Source organism: Lissotriton vulgaris, chromosome 6, assembly GCF_964263255.1.
Source record: "Lissotriton vulgaris chromosome 6, aLisVul1.2, whole genome shotgun sequence".
NCBI classification, from domain to species: domain Eukaryota; kingdom Metazoa; phylum Chordata; class Amphibia; order Caudata; family Salamandridae; genus Lissotriton; species Lissotriton vulgaris.
Genome location: NC_141694.1, coordinates 1,504,111,575 through 1,504,121,898, shown reverse-complemented (window position 1 = coordinate 1,504,121,898; position 10,324 = coordinate 1,504,111,575).

Below are 10,324 nucleotides of genomic sequence, written 5' to 3'. Positions count from 1 at the left end.
GATGTACATGACAGCAATTCATAGCCTTTAAAGTTCAACCAGTGTTTTTTCCTCCAGGGTAAGTGGGTCTCTTGTAGACATATTAGATCTAAATTTATCATATTTAGATATTGTTCAAACTTCCCCCTCTTTTTCCAATCATTTAATCCTCCAATATTGAGAGATCCAATCCTTAACTTAGACATATCTAGTTTTCAAGTTTTGCCAGTCCATCAACCTGTCCAAATAGCTAATATATACACAATATACATAATGGGAACGTATCCTTAGTTTCAAATTTACTCTTTTATTCGAAATCACTTTACCAGTACGAACTCTCTTCAATTTTTTAGTTTCTCCCAACCACCCAACCACCTTTTCCCCCCCTCCCTGCCCCACCCTCTTATCCCCCCCCTCCTGCCACCCTTTGAGGCAACCTGGGTTTAGACTCACCCAGCTGTTGATGGCCGTGAGTTCTGTATGCCTGCACTTGCCCCTGGCCTGATACTATTTGAACCTAGAGAGTGTCAACCATATGTCAAATAATAATAGTTTGTCGGCACTAAATTCCCTCTTCTATTCAGTTGCCATTATTTTGTTTCATTCTTGCTTCAACCTCCTTAAGATAAGCCTCCGCCTTGATTTCACTTATGAAACTCTTCGTTGAGCCTTTGTAAGTTATTTTTAAGCGCGCCGGATTTTGTAGATAGACCGTTGCTCCTAGCTTTTCAAAAGGGGCAAAAAGTTGTCGCATTCGCCAACGTCTTTCTACTGTTGCGTGTGCGAAATCTGGTCTTGCAAAGAACTTAAAACCCCTATATTCTCTTTGAGCCGTTGGCCTGGCCAAGTCATATATAGTGTCACGTACCAGAAAGTTTCCAAAGTTGACTAGAAATGCTCTGGGATATTGCGGAGATTTCTCTGACCGTTTTGGTTGCGTCAGTGGAAAGCGATGTGCTCGGCATACTTCTTTATCCATTTCCCAAGAGTTGAGTTCCGGAAAAGAAGATTTTAGTAGATTAGTCATGGAGCTTCTTGGATCACTCCCTTCCGAGCCCTCAGGAATCCCAAGAAATCGAAGATTATTCCTCCTTGCTCTATTTTCTTGGTCTTCGACCTTTATCATTAAGTCCTTGATTATTCCCTCGTGCTCCTTTGCCTGAAGTTGTAGTTTGCCAACGTCTGATTCCAAGTTTTCTGCACGAACTTCTACCGAGCACATTCTATCAGAGATTTCCAGGCATGTATTACCAACTTTATTAATAGCACCTTCCAATTTTTGAATGGCAACATGGTTTCTTTGGCTATCTTTCTTTACGTCCTGATGAAAAGTTTTTATTGATTCAAAGACTTCACTAAGTGTGGGCTCTCTATGCTTCATCTGCTCATCGTCATCCGGGATGTCGGAGATATTCTTATTTCTTTCAGATTCAACGTTTGATTTACGATGAGGGCTTTTACGTGAGAGTTTGGTTCTCACTATTGTATGTTCTGGGTTACTTCCAGGATCTGTTGTTTCATCATGAATTATTTTTGAGTGCCTTTTATGTTTACTTCTTTTTTTCCCCATTTTTTTGTTGGTGTATTATCGTATATTAGGGAATTTTTAGATCCAATATCTGTTGGTGAAGGTACTTTTTTGTCCTGTTCCTCCTGTCTAGGCTCCTCGCCAAGATCGCTCTCTTCACTGGATTTACTGGATTCGCTGGAGATTGATATTCCTGTCTCATAGATCTCTGACTCAGAGTCATCGGAGACTTCTACTGAAGCATACCCTTCCATCACTGGGTTAATATTCGAGGCTTCTACTGAAGTGCTCCCTTTCACCAATGGACTTATGTTTGAGACTGTGTCTATGTTAGGGCCAGATCTGCTTTCTTCCCTCATATTTTCATGTTCTAAATGCTCTACTGAAGGTACAGCTTCAGCTGCCGCAGTGATGGCCTTATTTTGCAATCCTTGTTGATCCATTGTAATTGATACAGTTTCATTGGGAGGGCAACTCTGTTGTCTTTCTTTGATTGCTGGGCTAAATATGTTTGAAATTCTAGGTTGGGAGCCTATTGAGTGGCCAGTTACGTTAGCTGCAGCTTTTAAGTTTTTGATCGTTTGTAGTCTTTTGGCCTTTTTCTCCAAGAGATCAAGATTCTCTCTGGTTGCCAATTCCTTTTCTGCATCTTTTGCTCTCTGTTTTTCCTTGGCTTTCTTTTTTGATTTCTCGGCTTCCTTATGGAGTTTCTGTTCATTCTGTTCATTCTCGATGTTTCTATCTCTTCCATCAGGTTTGGTAGCTCTTGTTTTGCCATCATTATTTTCATCATTATTTTCCATCGCCTTATAAACCCTGGTTTCGGGTCGTCTCTGTGTTTCTTTTATTTTCTGAGATTCTTGTAGATTATAGGACTCTTTGGTATTTCCTCTGTCCTCTGAATTCTCTTCCCTTTCTTGATTTTCTTGTTTTTCTTGATCACCCTCTACTCCCTGAGCCTGGGCCTTTGCTTTTACTTTAGTATCCTTTTTTGTATTGTTCTTTGTCTCTGTTTGATTCTGTTTTTGGATTTGAACTTGATTATCACTGTCTTTATTCTTATCTTTACCTTTATCTTTTTCTTTAATTTTCTCCATATCTTTCTCCATGATCGTATTCGGCTGTGAGATCAGGGTCGGTATGGTAATTTCCGCAGTATTTGCTGCTAGCAGTACTGCATTGCCTCTGACCCCGATTCCTCCACCTCTAATCCTTGTAAACTTTGTAATTGATCTGAGTAAGCTTAAGACCCCAGCATACGCTCTTTTTCTCCCAAGAATCCTAGTAATCTTAGTGTCTAGACCTATATTTTTTCCCAATTGTAGGTCTGAGCAGATTAGATAGAATTTTTGAATGACCACCAGAAAGCCCATATGTGGTTTCCTTTTCTTGCTCCCAGTTTATTTATTTCGAGACTTGAATTTAATTCACTTCCTTTTATTTTTTTCCTCCTTTTTTTTTTTTTTCCTCCTGTTCCCTTTCCACTATTTTGGCCCTTGCGTTGAATTATATCCTCGTATTGTATTATTCCTCTTATCTCCTTGTCTCTTCGTCTCTTTATTTCTCTACTTTCGGTTTCTCCCCCACCAGTCTGGGCCTTCCGGGCTTCCTGTGCAAGCAACGTCGTCTCCCCTGACAACGACGCGTGGTCTCCTGTCTTTTTTACGTTCGGCTGCCGTGTCTGCAGATGACAGATGACAGAAGGCAGAGGCCGAGGCGGCGAGCGGAGCGCGGAGGAGTGCAGAGCCGATAACGGAAAGCCGAGCACTGAGCTCGAGGAACAGACTCCGTTGCTGATGAAGGCCGGGGAGAGCAGTCACTGCTGAACACGGGGCAGGTAAGGAGCTTCCGAATCTCTTTCCCCTTTTCTCTGCCTGCGCCGCGCCGCTTATTGCCTTACTACTGTGCTTCAATTGTGCCTCAATTGCGCTGCAGTCGCGAACGCTACCATCGATGACACTGAGAGCACTGAGAGCTTGGCACTGAGATCTGCGTGACCCCCCCCTGAATCCAGAGAGCATGGGGTATAGTATAGTTAGTATAGTTAGTTTGAATAAGGCAAGTAGATTAGCAGTTCAAGTCGCGCTGTGTATCTGTGTCTTTGTCAGTACACTCCGCGAACTTCAGCGCTCCGTTTTCAATTAGCGCTACCGCACACCATTCGCGCTGCTTAAGCCCTTAAGAAACAACTTTTTCACAATATGTTGCAGCCTCTTCACGGCCTCTTCACAGCCTCTTCAGAGCCTCTCCACAGACGTAAGACATCTAACACGTTGCTGGTCCGATCTGCTCCGATCTCTGATCTGCTCTGCCCGCACTCGCTCACCATCTATTCACCACCAAGCCAGTATCTGTCAAGGCATCCACGATGAGATGAGAGACACCGTGCATCACGCCGCTAACGGAACCGGTATGAACCACAGCTTCGGTTAAAGCTTCACATTTGCTTTTCCGAGATAGATCCAAGATAGATCTCCGTCGACAGGCGACAGGCGAGCACAAACGGAAGCTTTTTTTTTTTCGAAGATTGACAATCTAATCAGAATGTATCTTAGGCATCTCAGCCCCAGGAGCAAGCACTGCAGCGACCTCTCACACTGACGCCATCTTGCCTGTCTGTTGTTCTAGAAAGGGGGCCTTCCACTGTGAGGTAACGAATAGTTTCTTACCTGTCGGTGTAGTTTTGCAGCTTGAAGATCCTTCTGGATTCACTATGCTGTGCATATTCCGCGGTCTTGTGGTTGGGTCCGGATTCGTAGTCTTTTCTTTTTTTTTTCGTAGCCCATGTGGGCGTCGGCGTCACACCCCCTCGGGTGTATTTCCGGTGACGTCGGCATGCTTCCTGCGGAAGCTCCCACTCTTGGGCGCCATCTTCGGATTCTTTTTTCCGTGTCTCTTTCGTTTCCGAAGTAATGGCAATGTTCTATTTAGGTGAGAATTTTACCGCTTTGTACTTAAAGTCCTTCCTACTTTTTTTGACCACCTCTTCCCTCTCCAGCCTCATCTTTCTGGCGGAGGTGGGTGGGTCGCTAGTGAATCCAGAAAGATCTTCAAGCTGCAAAACTACACCGACAGGTAAGAAACTATTCGTTTTGCAGCGTGAATCTTTCTGGATTCACTATGCTGTGCATAGATTTTGTAGCGGTTTCTCATTTCTGTGGCGGCTGGGTGGAAGATGAGCGTTGGTTATTGAATATGTGCTGTAGCACCTTCTGTCCAACTTGAGCTTCCTTGTTCATTTGTATATCCACACAGTAGTGCTTCGTGAACGTGTGCACCGAAGCCCATGTTGCCGCCAGGCATATGTCTTGTATGGGCGTGTTAGCCAGGAAGGCTATTGTAGCCCCCTTCTTCCTAGTGGAGTGGGCACGCGCCCCCTCTGCTAGTTCTTGTCCTGCCCTTTTGTGGCAGAGTTGAATTGTTTGCGCGATCCAATGTGCAATAGTGTTCTTGGTTACTGCTTTGCCCATGTAACTGTTGGCGAATGACACAAAGAACTGTTTCGTCTTCCTGTGTCCCTTTGTCCTCTCAATGTAATGCATGACCGCCCTTCTGGCGTCTAGGGTGTGCAGAGCCCGCTCTGCGCTATTGGTTGGTTTTTGGAAAAAACTCGGTATCTGTATGGACTGGTTCATGTGGAATTTGGACACCACCTTTGGCACGAAGTGTGGGTCGGTCCTCATCACAACCCTATCATTGTGTATTTGTATGTAGGGTTTCTGTAGCGTTAGCGCTTGTAGCTCGCTTACTCTGCGTAAGGACGTTATTGCCACCAGGAAAGCTGTTTTCATAGTTAGCATTTTTAAGGAGGCCTTGTGAAGTGGTTCAAAGGGCTCCTTCATGAGTTCCGTTAGGACTACGTTCAAGTTCCATGCCGGTGGCGGCACACGCTTGGGTGGCGCGATCCTCTTCGCTCCTTCCAGGAACCTCTTCACAACTTGTGATGTGAAGAAGCTTCTGCCCATCTCACCCCTTGTGTAGGCGACTATAGCTGCCAAGTGAACCCTCAAGGAGGACGAGCTCAGATTCTTCTCCAGTAAGTGCGTCAGGTATTTTAGCACTGTGGAGTCCTTCTTCATTTTATTGTGAAGCCTTTCTTTCCTGCACCATATCGTGAATCTTTTCCACTTTGCGACATAGCACCTCCGTGTGCTGGGTCTTCGAGCCTCCCGAAGGACCCTGAGGGTGCTTTCTGGCAGTCTCAAATGTGCGAACTCTATGTCCTCAGGAGCCATGCTACTAGGCTCAGACTCTCTGGCTCTGGGTGCAGCACCTCTCCGTTTTGCATGGAGAGCAGGTCTTTTCTTCTGCCGAATCTGTGGGGTGCACTCTGTGTCATCCATGATCTGCGAGTACCATGTCTGCCTGGCCCACTGTGGCGCGACCAGTATCAGGGTCATGTTGCTCGCTCTGCACTTGCTCAGTACTCTGTGCATCAGTGGTATCGGGGGAAAGGCGTAAGCAAATGTCCTGGACCAATCTATCCATAGGGCATTCCCCAGGGACCCCTCTTCGGGTTGTCTGGATGCGAAGTTTTGGCATTTTGCATTCTGGCGTGTTGCAAACAGGTCCACCGATGGCGTTCCCCACCTGTTGAACAACCACCTTGTCTCCTGAGCATTGAGCTCCCACTCGTGGGATGCCGATGTCTGTCTGCTCAGCCAGTCTGCCTGAATGTTCTCCTTCCCTGGTAGGTGTATGGCCAGCAGGTCTATCCTGAGAGGGATGGCCCATTTCCATATCTCCTGCGCCAGCGTTGAAAGCGTGGTTGACTGCATTCCACCCTGCTTGTTGATGTAGAACATCGCGGTGGTGTTGTCTGTCTGCAGCAACACCCTTTGCTTGTACAGTCTTGTCTGGAAGGCTTTCAGTGCAAGGAAGATTGTCTTCAATTCGAGGTAATTGATGTGCTTTGTCGCATCTGTTGGCGTCCAAAGACCCCTCACCTTGAGTTCCTCCATGTGAGCGCCCCATCCCTTTAGGGATGCGTCTGTGGTGATGGTCACTGTTGGCGTTGGGGGTGTTAGAGGCTTTCCCCTTCTTATGTTCTCCATGGTCCACCATGTCATCTCCTTCTGCACTGCGTGCATCACAACCACTAGATCCTCCCAACTGCCTGCAGCCTGTGACCATTGTTCCTGGAGCCATTCTTGCATGGGTCTCATGTGGAGTCGTACATTCGGCACCAGGTGGATGCATGATGCCATCCTCCCCATGATCTTGCTCGCAGTCCTCACTGTCCGAGCTTGTCCCTTCCGGTAGAGGCGAGTTTCCTTCACCAGTGCCCTTGCTCTCTTCTCACCAGGAAGATCTTCACTTGTTCCGGCTCCATTGACGATTTCTTCCAATGGACGGAGAACCCCAGGTTCATGAGCGTGCTCGTCACTGTATGTGAGTGCTGCTTGCATTTCTGGTATGAGTTTGCTTTCACCAGCCAGTCGTCCATGTAAGGGTATACGTGTATTCCCTGCCTTCGTAGGTGCGCTGCTACTGCCGCAAGGCACTTTGTGAAGACCCTCGGTGCTGATTTTAGTCCGAAGGCTAGCGTTGTGAACTGGTAGTGGCTTTCTCCGATAGTGATCCTGAGCATATGTTTGCGCTTTCCGTTCATTGGGATGTGCAGGTAGGCGTCTTTGATGTCTATCGTGACCATGAAGTCTCTGATCTGCAATTGCGGTAGTACCTCTTGCAGGGAGGTCATTTTGAATTTTTGTGTTCTTATGAATTTGTTCAGGAACCTCAGGTCTAGAATGGGTCTCATTGTCTCGTCTACCTTCGGTACCAGGAAGTACGTTGAGTATATCCCCTTGTTTCTTTCCTTGAAAGGAACCTGTTCTATGGCCCGTTTTTGTAGAAGTTCTTTTGCTTCTTCCTGAAGCCGCGCTAGCTGTTCGCTTGCTAGTGGCTTTCTTTTTGGTCTCCTGCTTGTTGGCCTTCCTTCCAACTCTATGCAGTATCCGAATTGGATGATGTTGAGGATCCACTTGTCTGATGTGATTTCTCTCCACTCTTGGAGGTAGAATCTTAATCTTCCACCCACTGGTGTTATGTGGTGGTAGGTGTCCAGTTTGTCTTGACCCCTTTGTACGTGCTGCCCCCTGGGATCTTTTCTGTGGGTGGGCACACGGATCTTTTCGAAGTCACTTAGAGGTGGGCTGCTGGCCCCCTCTTTTCTGCTGTCCACGTCCATTTCCTCTCCCTCGAAAGGACTGGCCTCTTGGCTGGTACTGCCAGGACTGCTTCTGCTGGCTCTGTTGCGCCTGCGAGTTTGCCTGGTGCGTCTGTTGGAAAGCCTGGTGTGATGTACCTGGCTGGTTTCCACCTCTCCCGCCGGGCCTCCGTGACTGGGTGCCCCTCTTGTTGCCTCTGAACTGCAGTGCTCCCATGGACCTCGCAGTTTCATTGTCCTTCTTTAGTTGACTGAGCTTTTCATCAACTGTTGTGCCGAACAGCGTGTCGCCGTTGAACGGTGTGTTCAAGATGCTGTGCTGCACCTCTGGTTTGAAGCCCGAAATCCTGGGCCAGGCGTGTCTTCTTTCAGTGACACCCATCATCATCAGCCTGCTGGAGGTGTCTGCTCCATCCAGGGCCGTCTTGAGGCAAGAATTTGCCGCATTCTTCCCGTCTTCCACCAGTTTCTCGGCCTTCTCCCTGGCCTCCTGGGGCAGGTTTTTCACCAGCCGTCCCAGTTCCTCCATGATCTGGTACATGTGCCTGTTTAACAGGGCATTGGAATTGGCCATGCGCCATTGGGTCGCGGCATTCCGTTCGATCCTTCTGCCCACTAGGTCCATCCTTTTGCTCTCCTTGTCAGGAGGTGGGCCAGAGGTAGTGGCTACGTTAGCCCTCTTCCTTGCTGTGGCTTCGATGATGGAGTCCGCTGAGACCGTGCCCTGAATGTAGGCTGGGTCCTTCGAGGAATGTTTGTACTTCTTCTCCGTTCTGGGAGTGACTGCCTTGCATGTTGCAGGCTCCCTGAACGCTTCCCTCCCCTGAGCCAAGACGCTTTCGAGCATTGGCAGATACTGGCTCTTTGTTTGCGTGGGTAGCAATGTCTCAAGAAGAAAGTCTGCTTTCTGCTTCTCTTCGTCGAGCTTGAGTCTGAAGGCTGCAGCCGCAGATCTTATCACCGAGTTGTAGGCCCCAATGTCGTCCAGCGGCGATGGCCTCGAGGGATATGTGTCGACCGCCTCCTCCGGGCTTTCGGTGTCGACATCCAGGTAATCCTCCTCCTGCGGGTCAGAGGTGGCCGACTCAGCGTCCATCCTGCTGTCCTCTTCCTCCCCATAGTTGTATCTCTCATAGGGGTTCTCGTCATCTCCCTGGTCGTCGACCATTTCGACGCCCGGGTCATGTTCCTCGACGTCTTCGTCCTCCTCCTCGACCAGCTCTACCACGGGTGGCTTGGTCTTGTGGGGAATCGTGAACGTTTTCATCTTGTCGTCGAACTCTTTCTTCCGCTGCAAGATGTTTTCCATTTCGGGGCGTCTTCTTTTCCTCTCCATCTGGGCCGCGTGGTCCGCGCCGTGTGGTTCGGCCGCTCTCTTCGGCATCTGCGCCGAGATCTTCGGTGCCGGGACTTTCGACGTCGAGCTGGGTTTCGAGTCCTTGGACGGCGTCGGGCCCTTAGGGTTTTTCTCCCTCGGCGTCGATCGGTCCCTTTCGCGGGCGATTTTCGACGACTTCTGCTGTTCAACAGCTCTCGGCGCCGGGGACTCCTTCTCAGAGGATCCGCTGGGCCTGTGGGTATTCGCGGATGCCAGGTGTTTCTGCGTCGGCGCTTTCGGGGCCTTGCCCTCTTTTTTTCGAGACTCAGAGTCTCTCGAGTTCTTGGGGGACGAAGAGTCTCCTACCTTCACAGAAGTCTTCTTGTAATCGGTCTCTACGACCGTGTAGCTGTCGTCTTCGGCGGAAGCGTTGTCCTCTTCCTCTGAAGACATCCCCAGCTCGTACAGCGACGGCGTCGGGGCTTTTCCCTGCAGGGTGGCGTGCGCTACCCTCTGGCTTGCTCTCACACGAAGGGTCTTCGGGGCGAAGGCGGAGCAGGCGTTGCAGTCCTCGCTTCCGTGGTCTACCGGTAGGCAAAGGTTGCAAACCGGGTGCTGGTCCTTCTGCGCGTACTTGTGGTGGCAGTTACGGCAGAACTTGAACGGTGTGTTGTCCATCATCGAGTGTTCTGGGCCTCCCTGGCCGCGTGGACGTCGACGATCGTCGAGGTTCTCGATGATTTCTCCTACTACTTCGCTGGTCCGTGATCGGCGAGGTCTTCTGTAGTCCTCTGGTGAATTCCTTCTCCAATCTCAGCTCTTCTTCTTGTACTTTCTCCAAAAATGTCTGGAGCCCAACGGGAACGATCCAGACCCGACCGCGGAAAAAAGAATCTGAAGATGGCGCCCAAGAGTGGGAGCTTCCGCAGGAAGCATGCCGACGTCACCGGAAATACACCCGAGGGGGTGTGACGCCGACGCCCACATGGGCTACGAAAAAAACAAAAAAAACAAAGAAAAGACTACGAATCCGGACCCAACCACAAGACCGCGGAATATGCACAGCATAGTGAATCCAGAAAGATTCACGCTGCAAAACATGTTTTGCTGCATTTTTTAGTCTGCAAATTATGCAGCAGACGATGGATTATGTGGCAAATGCGGGAAAACCATAACTAAGCGCTGTAAGTTCAGGGTGAGCGTGAAAGTGAAGGGTGAGAATGAGGACTGAGTTGTCTGAATGCAGGGTGAATTCCCAGACACTTGAAGTTAATCAGCATGCTATTGGCGGGGCGCAGGGTTTCAGATATAAGTTAAACTATTGCTATTA